The sequence below is a fragment of the Vipera berus genome, assembly GCF_964194415.1.
Source record: "Vipera berus genome assembly, chromosome: W".
NCBI classification, from domain to species: domain Eukaryota; kingdom Metazoa; phylum Chordata; class Lepidosauria; order Squamata; family Viperidae; genus Vipera; species Vipera berus.
In genome coordinates this window covers 14,249,039-14,275,760 of record NC_138210.1, presented here as the reverse complement: position 1 = coordinate 14,275,760, position 26,722 = coordinate 14,249,039, and the positions used below count along the sequence as shown (strand labels likewise).

The 26,722-nt window shown below is 51.2% G+C and overlaps 1 long non-coding RNA gene and 1 pseudogene across 2 annotated transcripts; one reads left to right on the top strand and one right to left on the bottom strand.

The window, feature by feature from the left end:
• Positions 1 to 165: 165 nt before the first annotated feature.
• LOC308676207 lies at positions 166 to 16,522 on the bottom strand. Its single transcript, XR_014028284.1, has 3 exons — positions 16,438 to 16,522; positions 2,508 to 2,565; positions 166 to 2,041 (listed from the first exon to the last, which is right to left on the bottom strand). It is a non-coding gene; the product is annotated as an uncharacterized lncRNA (long non-coding RNA).
• Positions 4,096 to 17,193, top strand: LOC308676206 (ataxin-2-like; annotated as a pseudogene). The gene is made up of 3 exons: positions 4,096 to 4,558; positions 11,043 to 11,564; positions 14,039 to 17,193. The product of its transcript is annotated as an ataxin-2-like (transcript).
• The last annotated feature ends 9,529 nt before the right edge of the window (positions 17,194 to 26,722 follow it).

Genomic DNA, 26,722 nt, shown 5'->3' with positions numbered 1-26,722 from the left:
AAAAGGCCTGTAAGGTTTTACACTTAGCCTCACAATTGCCCCAGCATTACTCAGGAATTTAAAAGAGCCAAAAAAACTCCTGAGCCGAGGTTTCAGCAAGCAAACAACTTTTATTTTGATCAAAATAGAGTTGGGTGGCCACATCTCTCTTCGTGGCTGGTAGAGAGATGAAGGCAACAACCAGGAAAGATGTCTTCCACCTTTTTATACCTTTCCAGAACAAAGAGATCTGGTCTTGGTACTAGGAACTGTTAGACACAAAAATAGACACAAATTGAAATCCACTCTGTTTGAGTTACAAATAGAAAAGAAGTTTATTAGACTTCACAACAAAGTCTAAAAAGTAAGAGTTTGCAAAGGGTGGTGGATTCAGGAAGGCAAAAAATGCAATGTAGCCAAGCACTGAACCACACCCCAAATTCCAAAATCACATACATCCTATCGTGACGCCCCATTCCCTCCCCCATGGCCCCATTGGCTTAGGCTTTGGAGGTTACAATCTATCAGAAGCGCCTAAACAGAATATATTATCTCCGCCCCTGTTTGCTTACATTATACTAATAAGATCCCTCCCCTACTATCCTGTTTACTCAGACCATATATGTACATGCTTATCAATTCTAGAGGAGAGATGTCTCCCATCTTCTACACCTGCCAGGGGTACCAGACACCAGAAGGTACTTAAAAACAATTCCTAGATGGTGACTCACACTGGGCCCCATGGTAACTCCTGTTCTCCCCCTCCCTCCACTTGAGGCTTGTATTTTTCCCCATATACTTAAAGCATCTACTCAGGCAATTGATTATAAAATGATTATTATAAAATATAAAATATGATTACACAATAATACTAAAAGCATATATATTTTTATTTTTAAATTTCCTCACTACTTCGTTATTTTCCACAGAACCAAAAGGTACAGAAAAATAATTCCTAGATGATGACTCATACACAACAACCCAGGCTCTACCATAACTCCTTTTCCCCCTCCCCTTACCATGCTCTTTTCATGTAAGCAATCACCTGTACCTAAAGCATGAAACATTTGCTTTTATATAACTATTTTCCCAATATAAAGCACCTACAAAGCTGCTTGCACATAAAGAAAGATTACAAAGTATCACTACTAATATCAATATTACTAACAACCACCTTAAGCATAATACAATCCCTTCAGGCCAATATATTACAAGGACAATTAACCAGTGGAACAGCTTGCCTTCAGAAATCGTGGGTGCTCCATCACTGGAGATTTTAAAGAAAAGACGTAACCAGACAGTCACTTGTCTGAAATGGTATGGTTCTCCTGCTCAAGCAGGGGGCTGGACTAGAAGACCTCCAAGGTCCCTTCCAGCTCTATTCTAGTCTTTTGATTTAAGCATGAAGTTTAAAATCTTTTCAACACGACTTAAAAAGAACAAGCAGCTCTTTTCGCTGCTTTTTAATAGGAGGGGGGCGGGGGCGCTGCTGGCCAACCACAGTTTGAGAAAAACCTTAACTTCCAAAATAAAAAAAAGGCGAAAGAGGCTCGGAAGCTGAGCGTTTGTATGAGTCTACTGTGCACGTACGTACGGCCCATCTTTGTCGCAGTCTCGTAAAATAGAGGCGAATAGAAGGAAAATGGCGGATAGGTTTTCTCGCTTCAACGAGGACAGGGACTTCCAGGTACTGATACCCATAGCGAGAGATGGCGGCTGTGTTTGACTGTGGTGTATAGGATCCTTTTCTTCCTCGTGTGGGTCTAAGGGAGATAGCGGTGCCACCTCTCGCCTTAAACTGTTATTCCATGTACTTGAGGCCCCTTCCTTCGGGTCTCCATAACTCTCCCTGCGGAGCTGTTTGGGGTGTTTGTTCTTTTGCCCTTTGGTTTTCTTTTTCTGATTAACGTTTCCCAAGTAAGATTTGCACGGAAGGCTACGTTCCCAGTGGGGTAATCTGGAATCTTTCTCTTTTGGGGTGTGGTTGGGAATGAGAGAATGCTCTTCCATTTCAACTTTAATCTAGTTTCTTAGAGACAAGTTCTTCCTTTTTCTTTACTCCCTATAAGAGAAATGTTTAAGGATCAGTAGCTGTATTTTATTAGTAGCTCCGTTGCTTTTCGCCAAGGATTTCACTACTGTAGATTGATTCGAAATGGCCTACTTTCCTCTCCAGTATAACATTCCCTTTCAGGTAGAATTTCTGTATCATGAACGTTTCCAAATAATTACCTTTAAGGGGCTTCTTACTGTAGAATGGTTTCTCCACCTGATCTCAGTTTAATGTAAAAAATGGGTATTTTTGGTGAAGGGAATGCATTGGTAATATTAACCAGAGATGTATTAACCAGAGATGAAGGTGGAGATGTTAAAAATGTGTTATTTAGTATTTTCTCTTTTCCTGTCCTTGGCATGTGAAACAACATACTGTATAAAAGAAAAATAAGGTACTGACTTTTGTTAATGAAGAGGTCAACTCTTCCAAATATTGATGATCTTGCATCTAAAGAACACAATCTTCCACTCACGTTTTTTTTGTAGCTTTGTAAAACCAAAGTTCTTGCTGTCCTGATGCAGATTGAAGTACTGTGATGGGAAATCAAAGATAAGCTATGTGACTTTTTTTCCATCCTGCGTCTATCTTTTCCCCATCTATAGGCTTAAATATGATAGTAATACAGAAGTTTTAAAATAAAATGATTCTGTAAACCCATTCTTATCCTATGTTTCCTGGAGGAGAAAGGGGAAGAATGTATTGGAAGTATATACGAAGGAGTTTTTAAAACAGACATAAAAATAAAAACAACAGCTACAAAAAGCAACTCTACAAAAATAAATAAATAAATAAACAAGTGTAATAAGATATTCTGAGTTACTGAAATAGTTTTGTATCAAACTCTAGTATCAACTCTGCTCTTAATATAAATTTATCCAAATTCCAATTTAATCAGATTCCATTCAGAGGGAAACAAATTTCCATTAAGTAGCTTAAAACATTTACAGATCTAAATAAAACAATTCAGTCATTTCTTTTGGTTGATGGATATATAGGTGTATTCAAGTTCTTCTCATATTTCATTTATTTTTTTAAAAAATAACCTTATTTCTTACTATAAAAATGGGTATTAAATTTCACATCCACCCCACCTTCCTCAAACCAGAATTCTAAGCAGAGAAAAAAAAAATAGTTAAAAAGATCAGACCCCCCCCTTTTCCTTTCTGTCTCTCTTGCTCTTAAAGCAACACAGCCAGCAAATGGGGGGTGGTGGGGTAGAGACAGGAAAAGAAGAAGAAATTACACGAAAATCTCACCACTAACAAAATAGTTTTCTCTTTTTCACATGCATTTTCCATGAATTCTCTCACACATCCTCCATGGGACTCTTCTCATGCAAACGCTTAAAGAACAAAAAATATGCAGTTTACTGTTTCTTTCATAGTCGGGGTGGGGAGAAAAACTCTCTCTCACACACACAGAGGATCAGCATACCCACACTTCACTCCATTCAAACTGCTTGCATAAACACGTTCACATACAGATATTTCATTTCATACTTTCTCCTGACAAATCAATAACTATTATTATAATTTCAAGAAGCTGTTCAAAAGCCAGTGAGCTCCTTTGTTTTTTTTAACCTCTTTCTTTGTAAATAAGGCCTTTTTATTAATTATTATTATTGGACACAACACAGACAGACACATACACTACCTCCACACTCCTCTAACAAAAATGGACTATATATATTACCTGGGATCCAACAGGCATATAAACTTCTTTTATTAACCTATATCTTTAGTGCTTGACATAGCCAATTTTTAAAACTTCCATATTTTGAGCAAAATGCACTAGTGCTTTTAATAGGATTTCTTGGCCACTCAAAATAACAATATTGAGTCATGGTACCTTTACTCTTATCCCAGGTGTATTTTCCAGATGAATCCATCCCATCCTGCTAGCATTTAAAACAGCAATACTTTATCATAATACTTTTACAGCCGATCCGAGCGAGAGAGCCAGGCAGGCGGGCGGGCAGGCAGCCGTCCCGCCCGGGGCAGCCGCCGCTGCCACCTCCGCTCCACCCCACCCCGCGGCCGGATCCCTCCGCAGACCTCACCATGGCGCTGAAGCCGTCACCACAGCCCTCGCCGCCCCCAGTCCCGCCGCAGCCCCTGGCTGCCCCCACCACCACGCCGCCCCTGCCGCCACCCCTGAGTCTGCCCGCAGGCCCTCCGGCCATGGGGGGGGCCCGGCAGGCGCAGGGCGGGTGGGGCAGGCCCTGGAGCGCGGCCCCCGCTGGGCAGAGGGCACAGCAGTGGCAAAGGGCCCCCTCAACCACCGATCCCCTTTCAAGGCATATACGCAAACATGAGAATGGTTCACATACTCACATCCGTTGTCGGATCCAAATGTGAAGTACAGGTAAAAAATGGAAGTATATATGAAGGAGTTTTTAAAACATACAGCTCTAAGTGTGACTTAGTGCTCGACGCCGCTCACCAGAAAATGGATGAATCCAGTCTGGGGCCCAAACAAGATATCATTGAGAGCATCTTTTTCAAGTATTCAGATTTCGTTATGGTGCTGTCAACTCCTCGTCTTCGCCGGGAAAAACAAGCACACAGGAATAACCACGACGAAGCACGGATGACTGCAGAGAGTACCTTTAATAGCAGGATCTCCAAGCATTAATAAAGTCAGCGTTGGGAACCACTCGTCCCAACGCTTCTTTTAAACGTTGCTACTGATTAACAGCCCCACCCGTTAGCCCCACCCTCCCCTACGCAGACCAGCATCCGCCTGAACCACGTGAAACCCCACCCCTCTATCCTGTCGCCCCACGCCCTGCTTCCGCCCCTGACGCCGAGGTCCATACAGCGTGAAGGAAGGTGTAAGTCCAATATCCCCCTCTCTCATACCCTGGAATCCCTAACGTGCTCCCCTCCACCAACCCGGTGTTTCGTGTCACACCCGCAGCCCCTTGGCAAGCCCCATCATCTGCTGGCGCGGCTGGCGCGGCTTCCCCGTGTTTGGCGAGACCCGTTTTCGGCCGCCAAACAACCGTCCGGGCAGGGGCAGGTCCTCTACAACGCGCTTTTGGCCGCCGATCAGCTGTTCGAGCAGGCGCGGCCTCGGCGTTGACGCCCGGGGTCTTCCCCGGCCGCTGATCAGCTGTTAGGCGCGGCAGCGGCTGCAGGACGCCCGGGATCTTTGACAGCCGCCGAGCAGCTGTTCGAGGCGGTACGGGCCCAGCGTGGGCGCCCGGGATCTCCATCGGCCGCTGATCAGCTGTCGGGCGCGGCTGTGGCTGCGGGCTGCGGACTGCGGCTGGATCCCTCTCCCGGTGAGAATGTCGAGCCCGAGGGGCTCGACAGTCGGCCCCTCCTACCAAGGCTCCTCCTGGAAGGCAAGACACAGAAGTCATACAAGCACTAAGGAGAGCAGCAGTTTCCCCTCGACCCTCTCCCGAGGGTTTACCAGGGTGCCTCTGGTGGAACGCCTTAACTAGTCTAGGGGCCTGAACATTTGATTCCGCCACCCAGGATGCCTCAGTAATCGGGTATCCTTTCCAAAGCACTAGGTATTGCAGTCGCCCTCTCCGCCTCCTGGAGTCTAGAACCTCCTGTATCTCATATTGTCCATCACCCACGGGCCCCGGCCCTACTGGCTCCCCCCGGACAGGAACAGGGGCTGGTTTTAGCAAGCTGCCGTGGAACACGGGATGCACCTTGCCCAGAAATTTAGGCAGCCGGAGGCGCACCGTGACCGGGTTGATGATGTGGGTGACCTGGAAGGGGCCTATATACTTAGGGCCCAGCTTCTTGCTAGGTATTTGTAACCTCAAGTATTTTGTAGACAAGTATACCCAGTCCCCAACCCCTGTGGTGTAGAACGGTTGGCGCTTCTTGTCTGCTTGGGCCTTTACGATTCTGGCTTGCTTGTTCAGGGCCTCCTTGGTTGCTGCCCATGCCTTTCTGATTTGTAGCATCCACTCCTGGGGTTGACAAGGGGAAGCCGATCCCTGGTCGCACTCGGGAACAGGAGGGAAGTCGTAGCCAGACACCACTGTGTACGGTGGGAGACCAGTGCTACTGTGCACAGCGTTGTTGTGGGCGATTTCTGCAAACGCCAGTAGGTCAGCCCAATCTGCCTGCTGGTACGAGACATAACTGCGTAGGTATTGCTCCACTGCCGCGTTGGCCCGTTCAGCAGCACCGTTCGTGCAGGGATGGTACCCCGAGCTTAATCCCTGGGATGACCCGATGAAATGGAGGAATTCACGCCAAAACCTGGCGGTAAACTGTACTCCTCGGTCCGAGATAACACGTCTAGGCGCCCCGTGTAGGCGGTACACGTGGGTAATAAAGAGCCAGGCCAGACGCCGGGCCGAGGGCAACCCCCTCAACGGGACAAAATGGGCCTGTTTAGAAAACAGGTCAACCACGGTCCAGATAACAGTGTACCCCCGGCTCTCCGGTAGGTCCACGCTGAAATCCATCCCGATGTCCTGCCATGGCCGGCTAGGGTCCGCCACTGTCTGTAAAAGCCCCGCTGGTTTCCCGGGCTGGGGTTTGGCCATAGCACACGTGCGGCAACGCTGGACATAATCTTTGACCTGCCGCCTCATCCCGGGCCACCAGAACTGACGTCTAGCAAGGTGCAGGGTTTTCAGGAACCCGAGGTGTCCGGCCTGCTTGGAATCATGACACCTATAAAGTACAGTCTCTCGCAGGGTTTGCGGCACGTACATCTTACTCCCATACCAGGCCAGGTCGTCCCGTCGGGTTAGGAGCCGCGGGTGCTGCTGTAGCCAGTCATCTCCCACCAGAGCCTTTTTCAGCCGCTGTACAAGGTCATCCACAACCTTGTTCTGTACAGCCCGTACCATCTCTGGGCCGAGAGGAGGGATAAGAGCTTGCACCACCTCCTCCCGCTGGTTGTCATACTGCGGAACCCGCGAGAGGGCATCCGCCAGGAAATTCTTCCCCCCTGGGACGTATTTCAGGGTAAACCTGAACCGCCTGAAATACAGGGCCCACCGCACATGCTTAGGGGCCAACTTACGTGGGGATTGTAGGGCTTCTAAGTTCCTATGGTCCGTCCATACTTCGAAGGGCTTCTCTGCCCCCTCTAGGAGATGCCGCCACGTCTCCAATGCCCACCGAACGGCGTAGGCCTCCTTTTCCCAGATAGCCCAGGCGCGTTCGGTGGTCGATAGCTTTTTGGACGCATAAGCACAAGGTTGCAATGCGCCTTTACTGTTGTGTTGCAATAGAACAGCTCCGACCGCCACGTCGCTAGCATCTGCTTGCACAACATATGGCGCTGCTGGGTCAGGATGCAAAAGTATGGGCTCTCGGGTGAACAAACCTTTCAAGGTCTCGAAGGCCCGTTGACATTGTATGGTCCACGTTACACGCAACCCTGGCCGTGGTTTCACCGCTAATTTCTTGGTTTTTAGCAAGTCTGTTAATGGAAGAGCTACTGCAGCAAAAGATGGTATGAATTGGCGGTAAAAATTGGTAAACCCCAGGAAGCTCTGTAGCTGTCGTCTGGTCCCCGGGGCTTGCCACTGCAATATAGCCTCCACTTTCTTTGGATCCATTGCAATCCCGGCCGCCGAGACCCGATAGCCCAAGTAGTCCAGTCGGGACGCGTGAAATTCACATTTTGATAATTCCACATACAACCGTGGAGTCCGAATGGCATTACACGAAATTGGTAGCTGCCCAATGGGCAGTTAAACGCCGTTTTCCACTCGTCTCCTCTCTTGATACGCACCCGATAATAGGCTTCGCGTAAGTCCAAGCGGGTAAACACCCTCCCCTTAGCCAGGTGGGACAACATGTCTTTCATCAAGGGCAGTGGATACAAATGTTCAACACACACTGCGTTAACCCCCCGGTAGTCCACACAAAGACGCAGCCCCCCGTCTTTCTTCTCCCTAAAAAGAACTGGTGCTGCCATCCGCGAGCGAGCTGGTTGTATGAACCCCCGTGCAAGATTCTTGTCGATGTAATTCCGGAGTTCTGTCATCTCCCGCGGGGTCATGGCATACATCCGGGGCTTAGGGAGTTTGACCCCCGGCTCCAGCTCAATCGCGCAGTCCGTCGGTCGATGGGGAGGCAGGAGATCGCATTCTTGCTCACTGAAAACCTCGAGGAATTCGGTGTACTCTGGCGGCACGTGTACTTCTGCCCCAGCCCTGCAACTCTCCTCCGGCTTCCCTGGCGGGCCAGACGTGCCTGGCTGCTCATGATCAGGGGGCTGTGGCCCAATCCCTAAACGCAGGTGTCAACAACCCCCCTCCCACCAAATGGTCGGCCCCCACCTGTCTAGCCACGTTAGCCCCAGAATCACCTCCTCCGTCATGGAGGGCACCACGATGAACCGCAACCGTTCCCAGTGCTCCCCCATATCCAGCCGCACGAGTTCTGTGACATGGGTGATAGGCACCCCCCCCAGAAGAGACCCATCCACCTGCTGGAAACGTATTGGATTCCTCAGCCGTACCACCCCAACACCCAGTTTGGCCACCACCTTCCGGCTAATGAGACACCTCGTGCTACCCGAATCAATTAAAGCCTTAAACTCCATCACCTCCCCCGTGGCGGGGTTTGTTAATGTAACCGGGACTGAAAATGGGCTAACCGGAGCACTTACCATGGGGTCCTCCTCTGGCCTATCACCATGCTCGTAATACTCCACGTTCACATCGATGGCACTGTCCCCCTCCGTCTGGCCGCTTCCCCCTGGTGTTGACTCCACAGCCTGCCGAGAAGCCCGGGAACGCTCTGCAAAGCGCCCGGGGGTTGTGCTCCTTGCTGGGGTTGCTGCTGCAACCACCCGGGATGCGGGTATAGGGCAGGCGGCCACGCGGTGCCCTGGCTGATCGCACCTGAAGCAACGCAGAACGGACCGTGGTGGCTGGACGGCAGGACCCAGCGACGATGGTGGCGGCTTCTGCACCTGGCCCTGCGACCTCGGCGGGACCTGACGGGAGTCTCCTACGGGCCGCACACGCCGTTGACAAACCCGTAAGGCCACATCCAGCTCGACCGCGACCCGCAGCCTCTCTTGGAGCCTAGGAGGGATCCCCCGGACGATACAAGCCCGTAGGAGATAATCGTCCAGTCCGGCCCGGAAATGGTGAACCAGCATCCTCTCCGGCCAGGAACTGAGCCTGCCGGCCACTTCACGAAAGTCCTGCACATAGGCTGTAACTGGACGGCCATTCTGCCGCAGGCCAACGATCTCAGCCTCCGCTCGGTGCGTGCGCGTCACATCCTCGAATCGTGTACGCAGAGCTTCGAGGAGAAGGCCAACGTCCCCCAGTTCACGGGCACGGTCACCGTAGAGGTTCGCCACCCAAGCCGCTGCCTCCCCTTGCAATGCCGTAGTGACAGCCATCACCATCCCCCACTGGGATGTATACAAAGGACCGTACTGGTCCAGATGGTGGATGGCTTGTCCGAGGAACAGGGCCAAACGATCAGGGTTGCCGTCAAAGGTCACAGGCAGCGGTGGTGGGCCCCAAACCGCAGGCCCTCCCCAAGGACCCACCGGGCCTCCCAGCCTCTGTGCAACCCCTGGTTGTTGCCACCCCAGGACCCCTGCTGGTACAGCACCCCCTGGCCTTGTTCCACCAGGTCCTGCGGGGCCCAAGTCGGGAGCAGCCGCCGGTCCCGGCGGTGGAAGGCCTGGGACCTGCGGGGTACCAGGGGCCTGCGGGGCCCGAAAGCGGGGACTCGCCAAACGGAACCGGGTTTGGCTCCTGCGCTCCGGGTCGGTCCTGGTTCTACCGGTCTCCAGGTCGGTATCAGTAGGGGTCCACGGCCGAGGTTCTCCAAAATGGTCCCTCAGGACGTCCATAGTGTAACTGCCAGGAGCCGTGGTGTAGCTCCTCTCCTCTCCGCCTTCATCAGTGGCACGACGCTCTCTCCACTCCCAGAGGGACCCCTTCCCTCTAGATGGTTGATTTTGTCCAGCCACTGGCTGGCTCAAGACAGGGCTGAGCCACCATTCCCCAGGCTTCTCCTGGACAGCCGGTTCCGAAGCCTCAGCTCCCTTTGGTGCTGGTCCAAGGTCCCGGACCTTAGGCCGAACCACTGGTGGGGCCTCTGCCAATTCCCCCACCTCAAGGGGCACAGCAACCCCAGCTGGTTCCTCCCCTCCTGCCACGGGCACACCGCCCTGGGTCCCCTCAGCCATGGTGGCAGGCGAAAACCAGAGCCCAACGAAAGGAGCGCTGTGCTGTTTGAACGCTGACTTACTGTCAACTCCTCGTCTTCGCCGGGAAAAACAAGCACACAGGAAAAACCACGACGAAGCATGGATGACTGCAGAGAGTACCTTTAATAGCAGGATCTCCAAGCATTAATAAAGTCAGCGTTGGGAACCACTCGTCCCAGCGCTTCTTTTAAACGTTGCTACTAATTGATTAACAGCCCCACCCGTTAGCCCCACCCTCCCCTACGCAGACCAGCATCCGCCTGAACCACGTGAAACCCCACCCCTCTATCCTGTCGCCCCACGCCCTGCTTCCGCCCCTGACGCCGAGGTCCATACAGCGTGAAGGAAGGTGTAAGTCCAATATCCCCCTCTCTCATACCCTGGAATCCCTAACGTGCTCCCCTCTACCAACCCGGTGTTTCGTGTCACACCCGCAGCCCCTTGGCAAGCCCCATCATCTGCTGGCGCGGCTTCCCCGTGTTTGGCGAGACCCGTTTTCGGCCGCCAAACAACCGTACGGGCAGGGGCATGTCCTCTACAACGCGCTTTTGGCCGCCGATCAGCTGTTCGAGCAGGCGCGGCCTCGGTGTTGACGCCCGGGGTCTTCCCCGGCCGCTGATCAGCTGTTAGGCGCGGCAGCGGCTGCAGGACGCCCGGGATCTTTGACGGCCACCGAGCAGCTGTTCGAGGCGGTACAGGCCCAGCGTGGGCGCCCGGGATCTCCATCGGCCGCTGATCAGCTGTCGGGCGCGGCTGCGGCTGTGGCTGCGGGCTGCGGACTGCGGCTGGATCCCTCTCCCGGTGAGAATGTCGAGCCCGAGGGGCTCGACAGGTGCACTTTAAGGACATGGACTCCAGCTATGCCCAGAGAGATGCTTTTACCGATTCTGCCATCAGCGCTAAAGTGAATGGTGAACACAAGGAGAAAGATCTGGAGCCCTGGGATGGAGGAGAAGGCGCTACGGCCGAATACCTTGAAGCTTTAGAAACTGATGTTTCCAATGGATGGTATCCCAACAACATGTTTCGCTACAATGAAGAAAACTACGGGGTGGTTTCCACGTACGACAGCAGTTTGGCTTCCTACACGGTACCCCTAGAAAGAGATAATTCAGAAGATTATTTAAAACGGGAAGCGAGAGCGACCCAATTAGCGGAAGAAATCGAATCCAGTGCCTAGTACAAGGCTTGGGCGGCTTTGGAGAACAGTGACCGCTCCGAAGAAGAAAAATACACAGCAGTTCAGCGAAATGCCAACGAGCGAGAAGGAGCCCTGGCAGCCCCCAGGGAGAACAAGTACATCCCTCCCAGGCAGCGCAATCGAGACATCCTTCCTTGGGGTGCTGGTCACACCCTTGATCTGGTTTTTCTATCTGGACAATAGTTGGATGATTTGGGAGGGGGCTCGCCATCTGTTGTCCCCCTGTCATGGTCCGATCATTATCTCCTGCGGCTAGCCTTCCATTGTGCCACCCCCCGCTGCCGGGCTGTGGAACCGACCATATGGTTCCGTCCCAGGCGCCTAATGGACCCAGAACGGTTCCAGATGGCGCTTGGGTCCTTACCTATCTCCCTCACTCACAGCCCGGTCAATGCCTTGGTTGATGCCTGGGAAAGGGCGGCTACCGAGGCACTCGACCGTGTTGTACCCTTGCGACCCCAGACTCGGCACAGATCCTGTTGGCCTCCATGGTTTACTGTGGAGCTCCGGGAGATGAAGCGTCGGAGACAGGGTCTAGAGAGCGGTTGGAGGTCCACCTGGTCTGAATCTGACCGATTGTGACTAAGAGCCTTCACAAGGTCTTACCTCGCTGCGATGAGGACAGCGAAGTCTAATTACTTCGCTTCCCTCATTGCGTCCGCAGATAATCGCCCAGCCGCCCTGTTTAGGGTGACTCGCTCTCTCCTTAATCGGGAGGTGAGGGAGGAACCCTTACAGGGTCGGGCTGAGGACTTTAGTCATCATCTGGTGGACAAAATCGCTCAGATCCGGACCGGTTTGGACTCTGACTGGGCAGAGTCTGGCATGGAGGAATCAAGCGGTCTTGAGCATGTTATCTGGACTGAGTTCGACCCTGTTTCTCCCGATGATGTGGACAGGATTATGAGGAGACTGAGCTCCACCACTTGTTTACTGGACCTGTGCCCCTCCTGGCTGGTTTATGCGGCTTGGGAGGAGACACGAGGCTGGTTCCAGGCAGTAATAACTGCTTCCTTGAAGGAGGGTATCTTCCCCGCTGCCTTGAAGGAGGCGGTGGTGAGGCCCCTCCTCAAGAAGCCTGCTCTGGACCCGGCTGTTTTAAATAACTATCGTCCGGTCTCCAACCTTCGCTTTTTGGCGAAGGTTGTTGAGAGTGTGGTGGCGCATCAGCTTCCTCTGTTCCTGGAGGAAACTGATTATCTTGACCCGTACCAATCGGGTTTCAGGCCCGGGTACAGCACGGAGACGGCATTGGTCGCACTGGTGAATGATCTCTGGCGGGCTCGGGACGGGATGTTCCTCTGTCCTAGTCCTTTTAGATCTCTCAGCGGCTTTCGATACCATCGACCATGGTATCCTACTGCGGCGTCTCAGTGGGTTGGGAGTGGGAGGCACCGTTTTACGGTGGTTCTCTTCCTACCTCCTGGGCCACTCGCAGTCGGTGTTGACGGGAGGGCAGAGGTCCGCCCCGAGGTCTCTCGTTTGTGGAGTCCCTGAGGGGTCGGTCCTCTCTCCCCTCCTGTTCAACATCTACATGAAACCACTGGGCGAGCTCATTTGTGGTTTCGGGGTGGGGTATCATCAGTATGCTGATGATACCCAACTTTTTCTTTCCACCCCGAACCAACCCAGTGATGCACTCGACGTGATGTCCCGTTGCCTGGAAGCGGTCCGGGTTTGGATGGGGAGAAACAGGCTTCGACTCAATCCTGCCAAGACTGAGTGGCTGTGCATATCGGCATCTCAGATAAACCAGGTTGTTCCACCACTAATGATGGGGGGTGAGGTGTTACCCCCCGTCGATAGGGCTCGCAACTTGGGCGTCCTCTTGGATTCATGGCTCAATTTTGAATATCATATAGGAGCCGTGACCAGGGGGGCTTTTGCCCAGCTTCATCTGGTGCGCCAGCTGCGGCCCTATCTGGACCAAGATGCCCTACGCACAGTCACCCATGCGCTTGTGACCTCCAGGCTAGACTACTGCAACGCGCTCTACATGGGGCTGCCCTTGAGGACCACTCGGAGGCTTCAGCTGGTGCAGAATGCAGCTGCGCGAGTTGTTATGGGAGTTTCCCGATACTCCCATGTAACACCTCTTCTCTGTGAGCTGCATTGGCTTTCGGTTGCCCTCCGGGTGAGATTCAAGGTGCTGGTAATTACCTATAAAGCTCTAAATGGCTTGGGTCCGGATTATCTAAGGGAACACCTGCTGCCGGCATCAACTTCCCATCGTCCAGTGCGCTCCCACAGGGAGGGCCTTCTTAGGGTACCGCCGGTTAAGGAATGCCGGTGGGTTATTCCCAGGGGAAGGGCATTCTCTGTGGGCGCGCCTTTGGAACCAGCTTCCCACGGAGCTTAGGACCGCCCCCGACCTTCGCTCATTTCGTAGGGACTTGAAAACTTGGTTTTTTGAGTTGTCTGGCCCAGACTGAGGGGTTTTAATTATTTAGTTAATGGGGTTTTAGTTAAGTTCAGGGATTAATTTAATCTTAGTTTTAATTGTTTTTAATTGTATATGATGTATTTTAACTTTTAATTTTCCCTGTAAACCGCCCTGAGTCCTACGGGAATAGGGCGGTATATAAATTTAAATATAAAATAAAATAAAATAAATATAAATAAAGCAGAACTCACTGAGGGCCGGCCCATCTGGATTGGGCCCCTCCGCGTCCAGACCCGGGTCCCACTCGTCAGACTACAGCCTCCACTCGGGGACCGACCAGAGGATCGTTAACGGAGGGGTTCCCTGCCCATCGCCTTGCCCATCTCCTTCCTCTCACCCACCTTGCTACCAGTCAGCTCCCACCTCTCTTCCACCATTGGCAGCCACCCCTACACAGCCGCCCGCCAGGCCCCCCTTGCGCTCCTCCAGGGCCCCGTCTCACCCCTCTGATCATTGCTCTCCAGCTCCCATCTCTACTCTGCTTAAACGCATGTCTTCAGAAGGACCCTCCTGGATGTCTCCCAAGGCACAGCGGCACCCACGAGGCCACAGAGTCCCGGCTGAGAGGGGCGTCATCTCTAGCGGCTTAGAATTTGTCTTCCACAACGTGCTGGGCAAAGCCAGCTCCTCCTCCTCCTCCTCCTCCTCCTCAGCCCGAAGCAGCTCTTCAGGTGGGACGTGGTCCTCGGTGGTCATGGGGGTGACCAGGTCATCCCCCAAGGCACACAGACCCCGGTCTCCGAGGCAGAGCAGCGGGGGAGGGATCCCTTCCGGCCCAGCCTTGTCTTCCCCCCAAGCTGGCTTGACCCCGGCCGAATTTGCAGCCACCCCGGTGCCAGCAGCCTCGCCCACCCCCACCAGCCCTGCTGCCAACAGAGCAGGCACCCCATCTGCGGAAGCGAAAGACTCCCGGCTTAACGAGCAGAGGCACAGCTCTTCCCCTGCGGCAGCCGAGGAACATCTCAAGCCCAGCGAAGTTTCTCCTAATTTTAGCAAGCCGGAAGGCAAAGGAGTTTCTCCGGCTGTTCTAGAACACAGAAAACAGATTGACAATTTGAAGAAATTCAATAATGACTTTAGGTTACAATCCAGTCCTGCACCTGAAACGGTGGAGCAGCTGCTAAGCAAAAACCAACAGGGTGAAAAGCCCCGGGAGGTCCCCAAGGAGAAGGTGGAGCCTGGCCCTAAAGACTCAGTGGCCAAACTGAGCAGCGGTGCGCCCCCCTTGGCCGGCAGGAGCAGCCCCCCCAACAGCCCCAGTGCTTCCCCTGCCAGCAGCCTGGCCGAGCAGAAGGCCAGGCCAGAGGTGACCTCGCAGGGCATGCAGACCTTGGGCCCCGGAGTGAAGCAGGAGGACAAAGAGGAGAAAAAGGAGGGCAGCAAACAAGTCACAAAATCCACGCTGAACCCGCACGTGAAGGAGTTCAACCCTCGGTCCTTCACCCAGCCCAAGCCTTCCACCATGCCCACCTCGCCCCGTCCGCCAGCCTAGCCCAGCCCTTCGATGGTGGGACACTAGCAGCCGGCTCCGGTCTACACCCAGCCTGTTTGCTTTGCTCCCAATATGATGTACCCGGTTCCTGTCAGCCCAGGCGTCCAGCCTTTGTACCCGATCCCCATGACCCCGATGCCGGTCAACCAGGCCAAGACCTGCAGAGCAGTGGCCAACATGCCTCAGCAGCAGCAAGACCCCCACCCCCAGAACCCCCTGATGCACCTGGCCTCGGCCACCGGCGCCCCCATGGTCGCCACACTGCCCGCCTACTCGGCCCAGTACATCGCCTACAGCCCCCAGCAGTTCCCCAGCCAGCCTCTGGTCCAGCACGTCCCCCACTACCAGTCTCAGCACCCCCACATCTATAGCCCTGTCATTCAGGGCAACGCTCGGATGATGGCGCCTCCGGCCCACCCACAGCCCGGCCTGGTTTCTTCTCCTGCCACCCAGTACGGGGCCCACGAACAGATGCATGCGATGTATGCATGTCCCAAAATACCCTACAGCAAGGAGACAGGCCCTTCTTTCTACTTTGCCATTTCTACCAGTTCCCTCAGCAGTATGCCCACCACAGCGCCAGCCTGCACCCGCACAGCCCCCACCCGCAGCCGTCAGCCACCCCCATGGGGCAGCAGCAGTCGCAGCACGGGGAGAGCCACCCGGCCCCCAGCCCAGAGTAGCCCCACCAGCACTAGGTGGCCCAGGCCCTCCACCTGACCAGCGCCCAGCAGCAGTCGGCTATCTACCATGCCGGCCTGGCCCCCATGCCGCCCTCCATGGCCCCCGGCTCCAACGCCCAGTCCCCGCAGAGCAGCTTCCCGACCACACAGCCGACCGTCTTCGCCATCCATCCATCCCACATCTAACCGGCCTACACCAACCCGCCCCACATGGCCCACGTGCCCCAGGCCCATGTGCAGTCAGCCATGGCTCCTTCCCACCCCTCTACCCATGCTCCAGTGATGCTCATGACGACGCCACCACCCAGCGGACCCCAGGCTGCCCTTGCGCAGAGTGCACTGCAGCACATTCCAGTGTCGACAGCCACACACTTCCCCTATATGACACACCCTTCAGTTCCCACTCACCATCAACAGCAGTTGTAAAGCTGACCTGGCAGAGTAACTGAGGCTGGAACCCTCTTTTCTTTTTTCTTTCTTTTTTATCCTGCTTCATCCAACTTGGAAGCACAGAAACAAAACAAAAGCAAATGAAACGAGAGAAAAAAAACCCTTAGTATTTCACTTATTTTTAAGGCGAGAGCAAAAAACAAAAGCAAGGTGTCACATCCGGTAGGAATGCTAATCGTTTCCAACCTTCCGATGGGAGAATTTTTGGACCGAGTCAAAGGCACGTTGATCCCTCTGGGGGACGATTCCATGATTCTGTGTGTTGTGTCAAAGAAACTAACACAACCCTGCCCCAATTCGCTTGCAGAAAAACAAAAAAAAACAAAACAAAACTGGAAAAGCTATTTATTTTTTAAAACAGCCCTTCAGAGTTACGAATTCATGAGCTTAGAGAACCAGAAGTAACAAGAGGTGATTCTTGTTGTTGTTCTCCATAAAAATAATAATAGTAAATAGTAATTATGTAAATCAAGACTCTAAACAAAAAAATCCCTTTTGCCACTAACTAAACTTAAAAGAGGTTTTGTGGGGGAAAGAAGTCTAATCGTCAAATGGATATGGATTTATTATTTATAAAACGAAAAATCATGTCTGAGAGGGAAAGAGAACCGCTGTCTCAAGGCAGCGGTCTAACTTTTAAGTTAAGAGGAAAACTTACTTTGTAGATAATACTTTTACTTTTACCTCAAATATATAGTTTATTCTGCCAACCTTGCCCTCAAATGAAGTAATTAAATTATTATTATTATTATTATTGTTGTTGTTGTTGTTGTTATTATTATTATTATTATTATTATTATTATTATTATTATTATTATTATTATTATTATTATTATTATTATTATTATTAATTTGACTTATATACCGCCCTATTCCCATAGGACTCAGGGCGCTTTACAGGGCAGTTAAAATCATAACATCATAACATACAAAAATTAGAAAAAGTTAAAACAATTAATTAAATTTAAGGCCCAGAATTTAAAAGTTAAAAAACATTAAAACCAATTAAAAACCCCTCAGTCTAGGCCCGACAGATCAAAGAGCCAAGTTTTCTAACTGTGGCCACCGAGTTCCCTCATCTATTTGTTTTTGTCCCCAAATAAAATAACAATATTGAATCATCAGGTCTTTATCTAAATCTTGTACCATTCTACTATAAGGAGGATGATTCCATCCAGCCAGGATCTTACCCGGGGGACTGTGAGGAGGGATGAATATCCTTTTCCTTGGTCTAGGGAGTTCCCTCTTTGATCCTTCTGTGGTTTCTTGGAAGGTCTCTTACCCATCAGTGGTTACCATCTGGTTCTCTTATCCTTACCAACCTAATGAGACCTAATGGACCACCTTATGCTTCACCAAGTCACTTCCTCTTTTTCCCCACCAATCTCCTCGCGGAGGTATGGAAATCAGGTACTCAAGAGTACGCACTCACTTCGCCTTACCAGTCTTTATGACTCTCAGGGCGTCTCATTCACCTCTCACAGGTCTCAGATTCACACCAGCCTACCCACCCAGCCGCCCAGGTAACTATGAAAATGCCCTGATTTTCTTACCTGGGTCTGTGCACAGAGTTTCCCGGCAATTGGTACTTGACCCACCTCCTTGCCTTGCCAGTCCTTCAGAACCTTGGGACATTCACACCTAGTGTATGTATGTCTTGCCAGTCTTCCAGGACCTTGTGGCATCCCCAAAAAATTGACCTCACTTCCTTTGTTCCTGGAATCCACTATTTAGTGTCCGGTTCTTCACGGGTACTGGGCCAGAGAGCTGTTTGACACATTTTTATATCCTATCCCTGACGCAGATTCCCCCCTCCCCTATCGCACTCAACGCCCCTTCCCTAATCATCCGATAAACTATCCGGACCGCCTAAAACCACTGTCCCTCCCATGTTCCAGGAAGCCCCTTTGTACATATCCTATCTATCACCATCTAATTTTCTGTTAACAAAGCTTGGCTCCTATAGTTATTTCTGTATTTCCTTTGCTTGCGGTTTAGGTTAGCTAGCGTTTTCAGCTTGTCACATTTGTACTTGTCAACTTTTAGATGAGATAAAGAGACAACCATTATTACTTAGGATTTTCAGGTGGCTCCTTCTAATGTCCTTTAGACTCATTAGAAATTTCTGAATAATATTTTATTACTTTCAAGACTGATGTTAGTTCTTAGGACACGGGTCGGCAATCTGCGGGTCCGGAGCTGCATGCGGCTCTTTCAGCCATCTCCTGTGGCTCCTAGTCCTCCTCCGTCATGTGCAGTCCCCCCCCCCAAAAAAAAAATTCAATCAATTCAAACTTCTCACAAAAAAAAACCTCGCGAAGTTTGAATTGATTGGTTGAAATTCTTTGGTTTGTGGGACTGCCCACAAACCTCTTTTCTTCTTCGGACTGCACATGGCGGCAGTGGAGGAAGAGACTGGAGGACTGCTGGAAAGGTGAGTGGGCCCTTTTTCCACCTACTGCGCCTTCCTCGGGCTGCCCTCCTCCAAAAAGGCTGCTGCCGTCTCGCCCGGCTCCCTCCCCACCCCAGTTTCGCAGCAGGGCCATCCGGCCATTTTCCCACCTGCTGTGCCTTCCTCGGGCTGCCCTCCAACCACACCGCTGCTCTCTCGCCCGACTCCCTCCCCACCCCACTGGGTGAAACAATGGAGGAGGGCAGCCCCAGGAAGGTGCAGCAGGTGGAAAATCATGCCTGCCTTTCATTATTTTTTATGATGACGGAATTGCAGGAAAAAGAGAGGACTAGCGAGCTTGAGGTTTGCAGGAGGGAAGAGCCGTGCGATTGGAGGGCTGGTGAGAAGCCGAGCAGGCAAACTTAAACAATGAAAGCAGAATCCACCTCGGCTTGCCCTTTCTCTCCGCCCCTTAAGCCCTGCGGTGTCCGCGCCGCACATCATTTCCTCCTTCTTCGTCTCAGAAAACCCAGAAAGAGAGAGAGAGAGAGGGAGAAGGGAAACGCAAGTCTCTCTCTCCATCTCTCTCTGTCTCTCTGAGCGTGATCGCAAGCTTGCTGCTTGCCCAGGCTCTCAGCCCCCCTTCCAGGATACCATCCCCAGAAGTTCCCTTCCTGGCCAGGCTGGGGGCTACCCAAAAAGACCGAAATAGCGGCATCGTGATCTGCGAGCAGGCTGCCAGCAGGAGAGAAGTCAAGTGGGCGTTGCAGTTTGGAAAGAGAATTTGCTGTTTTCCCCAGCAGCCACCCCTTTACTTTCAGCCACATACAAGTGACATCAGGAATGCCAAGGGCTGGAACATTGACTAAAGCAGTTTGAATGTTATCAAACGCCAACTGACAATCCTTGGTCCAAGCAAAGGGTCTTTATCCGTGCCTGTAGTGGCCTGATATAGGGGCTTAACCATTAGAGCAAAGATGGTGACTTCTAACTTAGCAAGCAAATACATCCTAAAAGGGCATAGGGCAGTCTGAAAGGGAAAGAAAGATGAGTAAAGCCAATACCACCCATAAAGCATTACAAAGGGTTGAGTATTGCAGCTGACACAGAAGGGCCATTGGCCCCAAAGACCTGAAACGTTTCCGAGGAAGGGTCTCCAAGGGGCTTAATTAATACTGCATGTGACACTCCTGTACCAACCCAAAAGGGTATTGTTCCCCTTTGACTTGTATCAGGGGTGAAGAGGAAGAATCATCCATAAAGGCAGGGAGATAAAGGCCCCAGCCCTTCACCCCCCCTTTCTATCTGGAGCATGGTTGCAGAACAGCACCCTATAGGACAGTTAAGAAGAGAACATAAAAGACATTCCCTGCTCCAGTGGCCAAATGTCATGCATATACAACACCGGTCCTGTCCCAGGGCAAAGGACTGCAGCGGGTGGTCTGTGGGTGCCTGGAATATGGGTGAAACCGTCCCATTTCTCTCTTGAGGGGGCCCTACCACTCCTCGCCATCCTCTTCCACAAGTCCCAGTTCCTCCCCCTCCCACTAGGGCAGGGCTTGGTGGACAGGGAACCTCAGTCCTCTTGTGACTTGAGGACCTCGGTTCCCAGAATCCTTGAGCCATCATGGATGAAAAAGTAGAAAACATAGTGTCAAGTTTAACGCTGCTAACATCGAATGTTATTGCTTGACACCTAGGACCAGAATCCAACTATTACAATGCGAAAGGCCGCTGCAACCCCCCTTTCTCTCAGGAAAGTCAAGCTGAAAAAAAGCACCAGGGAAGAGGGTTTTTTTCTCTCCCCTCTCTCTTCCTCCTCCCCCCTCCCCGGCACAGTTAGCCCCGGGCAGACAGCCAAGAAACACGTTAACCATGAACAAATCAACAGAAAGCTGACAGGTCTGCCCCACACACACATAAAAACCAACAACAGTATTAACCCCAAACACACCACCTATGACAAGACAAAGACAAAAACAACACAAAAACCACATCAACAAGTTATTCCCATCCCTGGGCGATAGGATTAATCAATCCTACTGAAAAGGGGAAAAAACAAGCTAGGAAATTAAGAAGAACAAACGTCTTACAAATCTCATGAAAACTTAAAACAGGAAAAAGTATAAATTGTAGCACGCATGTGGTAGAAGTCATTGTGGAATCAGTTCTCTGGCGTCTGTAAGAAAATCCACTTTTTGGTAGCTTGCTTCACTTAGTGTCAACTATTTTTATCCTTATTTATCCTTAGCCTACTTTTTCCTCTTAAGTCTGAGTTACTCACTGTTCCTTTGTTCTACAGCAATGAAATGCACATTTTCTTTTTTCCACATTTGCTGCTTTTTCTGCAGCTGCAGGAATTGTATCCAGGGAGGAAATAAAATGCTTGCTCATGTTATTTGTCCTACAACTGACATGATGCATTGTGTTTGCATAAGAGTTTTGGGCATGTATTCTCAAATATTGTAACTGATATCGTATCTGAAAAGCGGTAGAATGGGTGAAAAGGTTGAAAAGCCGCGCACCAGGGCACCTGTTACAGAGCTTAAGCTAGCAAAACAATACTGTGTTTTTTTCACCCTCTTCAGCCCCCCTGGTTATCACTTCTGGTCATGTCATGTAGGCTTTATATGCTCCTTCCAACAATTTTTCTATCATCACCTGACGTTCCCTCCACCTTCTGTAATTCGCACTTAATACCTGGAGCACTCAAGGAAGTCACTGGGACTTTCAGCTGACAACTGATGAACATCATAAATTATGCCCACACTTCCTGTTTAGGGAGGGCAATCTGCAATGCAGTGACAATAATATCTTGGAACTCCCTTCCTTTTAGTAGCGTTGCCTACCAGATGCCCCTCCTCTGTTGTTAAAAAGACATCCAGCGTGGCTTGGAGGTCTGCCCAGTTAGTGGACAGAACCAATTCAGAATATTTGTGTGGGGTGTCAGTGTAAGAACGCAATTGGTCCTCCCATGCATAAAGATCAGATGTGGAGAAGGAGGTATGAACCAGGACCTCATCAGTGTCCCCCCTCCCAACAGCTACCTGCCCCATGAGGGAGTAGATCCCCTTATAGTGTGGTGGAGCAGAAGCTAAAGCAGGAAAAGACAGTGCCGTGGAAGGTCACCACAGCCCACAGTCTTTAAGCACCTGCTTATTCACATGTAAGGTCCAGAAAAACAAAAAACAAAAGAGCATATGAAGTGTGCTGATCATGATCCATGCCTTTTTGAGCACAGTCTCCATGGTTTCAAAAACTCCCAAATTTATGGATTCCCCTGTGGGCCAAACAGTGAGTATGTCCTGGTGACAGAGGGCATTGTACTTAATCAGAGTTTCAGTTTCATATCCCGACGGGTTTTAAGCTTACCAAAGTTCCTTATGACACAGTCAAGGGGGCTGAGGACACATCTCTTCCTTTTATTCATTCTAACTGGTCTTCCTGGGCTGAGCCCATGTGTTCAAGTCACTCACACCACTTGCACAGCCTGTTGGGCCACAAGAGATCCACTGACCATCAGCTAAGATCAGTATCATGCCTAGGCCTGGTCAACAGAGGGAAATATATATATATAAGGAGCAACCACAAACCTCAAACCACACACCACTCACAACCCGTTGGAACACGAGAGTGCAAGGTTAGCCCCCCTTGCTATCTAAATGCCCCCCCCAGATATGAGGGGGGTTCTAGGGGTGGCTGGAGCAAGCCCTTCTGCCCAGCTCTGGTCAATGGTGGGAAATAATTAAAGGAAACAGACACACGTTTACACATACACACACACTCCCCCAAGGAAGCTGGTGCAACAATGTAATGTATATCTGTGTGTCCTACCTTATCTTCAGCCCTCCTGAGTATGCAGGAACCAAGTAAAAGGCAACAAAAAAGAAGAAAAAAACTGGTTCCTGTTAAAACCACAATGAAGAGTCAAGAAGGGGGGCACCTCCAGGAAATCCCAGAGCGCGCTCGGTCCCTTCCCCTTTCCTGAGCCTCCTTAGGACCAACCAAGCACCTCTCCTGGAAACCAGGCTCACCAAAAATGATATGCAGGTTCTGAGGTTTTGCTGGTAAAAAATACAGAAAACCAGAAGTTGCCTTCAAGCTTTACGTTTTTATTCAGATGAACAAAAAGACGGGCTCCTCTAAATGAGAGCAGCCCCGAAAGACAAGAAATCCTTGTATTTATTCTTTCTGGTTACATAAGCAAGCCATCCAGTAAAGCTGACACACATACGATAAAGATTTCACCCAGTAAGTCTGGCATACTGTAGATAAGAGAGCAGAAGTAACAAACATGTTCCCTTTTGGGTGTTTCCCTAAAGATATCGTATGTTCTTGGGTGGGTTAGGACATTGGGTATTTTTCTTGCTGGCCTTTCACGACCCTGCATCCAGGACTTTGGAAGAGCCCAAAGACAGTAGGGCCATCTGCACATTCACAACTGATATTTCCTATACCACGGGTCGGCAACCTGCAGCTCCGGAGCCACATGCGGCTCTTTCAACCATCTACTGCAGTTCCCAGTACTCCTCCATGTTCAGTCCCAAAAAAAAGTGGGACTAAAAAAGTTCAACCAATCAATTCAAACTTCTCACAAAAAAAACTCGCAAAGTTTGAATTGATTGGTTGAACTTCTTTGGTTTGTGTGACTGCCCACAAACCTCTTTTCTTCTTCGGACTGCACATGACGACAGCAGAGGAAGAGACTGGAGGACTGCTGGAAAGGTGAGTGGGCCCTTTTTCCATTTGCTGTGTCTTCCTCAGGCTCCCCTCCTCTGAACACACCGCTGCCGTCTTTCCCGACTCCCTCCCCACCCCACTCTTGCAGCAGGGCCATCCGGCCCTTTTCCCATCTGCTGCACCTTCCTCAGGCTCCCCTCCTCCGAACACACCACTACCGTCTTGCCCGACACTCCCCACCCCTTTTTCCATCTGCTGCGCCTTCCTCAGGCTCCCTCCGAACATACCGCTGCTGTCTTGTCTGACTCCCTCCCCACCCCACTCTTTTGCAGCAGGGCCATCCAGCCCTTTTCCCATCTGCTGCACCTTCCTCAGGCTCCCCTCCTCTGAACACACCGCTGCCATCTCGCCAGATTTGCTCCCCATCCCACTCTTTTGCAGCAGGGCTGTCCGGCCCTTTTTCCATCTGCTGCGCCTTCCTCGGGCTCCCCTCTTCAGAACACACCGCTGCCGTCTCGCCCGACACTCTCCCCACCTCACTGGGCGAAACAGTGAAGGAGGGCAGCCCGAGGAAGGTGCAGCAGATGGAAAAAGGGCCAAATGGCCCTGCTGCGAAAGAGTGGGGTGGGGAGGGAGTCAGGCCGTCCACTTTTCATGAATGGAACGGAGAAGTCTGCAAAGCACATGTGCCTCTCTGCCCCAGGCCAAGCAGAAGCGGCGCCTCTAGGCCAGTGTTTTGGTCACATGGGCATTTGTAGATGCGGCGTCCCTGGTAACCCACCCTTTCCTCCCACCCCCACTACTACCCTTCTCCCTGCGCACTCGGTTGACCTTGGAGCCGCTGCTGGGCAATGCTGTTCGTGCACTACTGAAAGGTCATGATCCTGGGATATCGCTCGGTCGGTGAGTGGTGCTCTGCCTGGCTGGAGGAAAGCGGAGGGGGATGTCCATTTGAGGCACCATGTGGCAAGAAGTTCCAGGTGTCTGCTCTGCTGCAAGCGGTGCCCCAAGAGACAGGCGTGGGTGGGAGTTGGAAGTTCGGCGGGGAACAAAGTGAGCACTGTGGAAAAGGGAGCCGGGCGGGCTGGGCATGTGCTGAAGCGATGGCCAGGATAGGGGACCGAGGGAGCAGTGGCGGGTTTGCACCGTTCCTGAGCAGACCAAGTCTGGAGGGCAACGCACGAGGCATATTTTATTTATTTTTATTTATTTATTATTACATTTATATACCGCCCTTTCCCGAAGGACTCAGGGCGGTTTACAGGGTGATTAAAAAACAAAGATACAAAAGTTAAAAACAGATTTTAAAAAATTATATTCGTCCCTGCATAAGTAAAACCCCAGTTAAAATTAAGATTAAAACTAAAATTAGAATTCTCAGCCTGGGCCAGAGAGCTCGAAGAGCCAGGTCTTCAGGTCCCGGCGGAATGAACGGAGGTCGGGGGCAGTCCTCAGCTCCACTGGCAGCTGGTTCCAAAGGGCAGGCGCACCCACTGAGAAGGCCCTATCCCTGGGTGTCGTCCGCCGGCAATCTCTTACCGGTGGCACCCTGAGAAGACCCTCCCTGTGGGAGCGCACTGGACGAAGGGAGCTTGATGCCGGCAGCAGGTGTTCCCTCAGATATCCCGGACCCAAGCCATTTAGGGCTTTATAGGTCATCACCAGCACCTTGAATATCACCCGGAGGGCAACCGGGAGCCAATGCAGCTCGCGGAGTAGAGGTGTTACATGGGAGTATCGGGAAACCCCCATCACAACTCGTGCGGCCGCATTCTGCACCAGCTGAAGCCTCCGAGTGGTCCTCAAGGGCAGCCCCATGTAGAGAGCGTTGCAGTAGTCTAAACGGGAGGTCACAAGCGCATGAGTGACTGTGCGTAGGGCATCTCGGTCCAGATAGGGTCACAACTGGCGCACCAGGCCAGTTGGGGGCTGGCAGGTGTTGCCTGGCGGAGAGGTGGGCCTGGTGGGAGTTTGCAGGCGAGGGAGGGGAGGTGGGCGAGTGCCAGAATGCCAGGGAGATTACCACCTTGGTTGCCTCGGTTTCTGGGCAGTGGCAGGGCGTGAAAGAGCAAGTGGTTGTGCGTGTGAAGTTGCGGAAGATGCTAAGCCGGAAGCAACCCTTGGACCTCAGATCTGGATGCAGCGACTTTTGAGTGGTGTTATGTACTCTTAAGCTGCAAAGAGGTCCTGTTGCAAGGAGTAATAAGAGTACTATTGACTACATCCATATTTTAGCCGCAACAATAGGGCATGCAGGCTTGGGTTGCCGAAGGATTTCCTGAAGAAAGTGGTGCGAGCTGTGAAGAAAAACTCCTTGCACTCCGATTCTTCCCAGAGAGGGAGAGCGCCGGGCAGGGGGAGTGCAGTCTTTTCCGAGGGGAGGAGAAGCCAGGACGGCGGAGCCATCCATACCAGAGCTGGACGGGGGGAAGGGCTGGTGCATGTCTCGTCTTAGGCTCCACCCTTCAATCAAGCCCCTTGTTCTGTTCATGTGCTATGTGTGCGCATGCATGTGCACATTTTGCAGCTCCCGTTTTTTTGTTTTGAGGGAACCGGTTCCAAGTGGCTTTCAGTCTTTTAGGTTGCCGACTGTTGTCTTAAGAAGTACTTAGCAAAACAAATGTAAACCAAAAGGTGTTTTTTTATGTACTCTGGTTAGGCGATCTGGACAACAATGTAATCTTTGAAGTCTTTTTGACATTTGTTGCAAGTCTTGCTTCATTCTGAGCCTTAGCTTTCCTAATTTCATCTTTGCAAGTTCAGGCTATTAGTTGGTATTCTGTCTTAGTTATGTGTCCTTTCCATTTTCTGTACTTATCCTTTTTGTCTTTTAGTTTATCAAAGAGATCTTTGTGTAATCATGCTGATTTCTTTTTGGATTTCCTGTTTTTCAGTGGTATAGTGCTGGACTGGGCTTTCAAAATCATACTTTTTAGAATTTCCCAAGCTTCTTGGGTTGTTTTCTCCTTTAAGATTTTTGTTCATGGAATCCTTCCCAAGTTCTCTCTCAGTTTGTTAAAATCAGCTCTTTTAAAGTGTAGGACACTTGTTTGATTACGATCTGTTGTTCGTGTATGTATTACTGTGTTTTCCCAAAAATAAGACCCGGTCTTATATATATTTTTTGCCTCTAGCTCCTATTTTTTGGGGTGTGTGTGTTTTGTCTTAGGG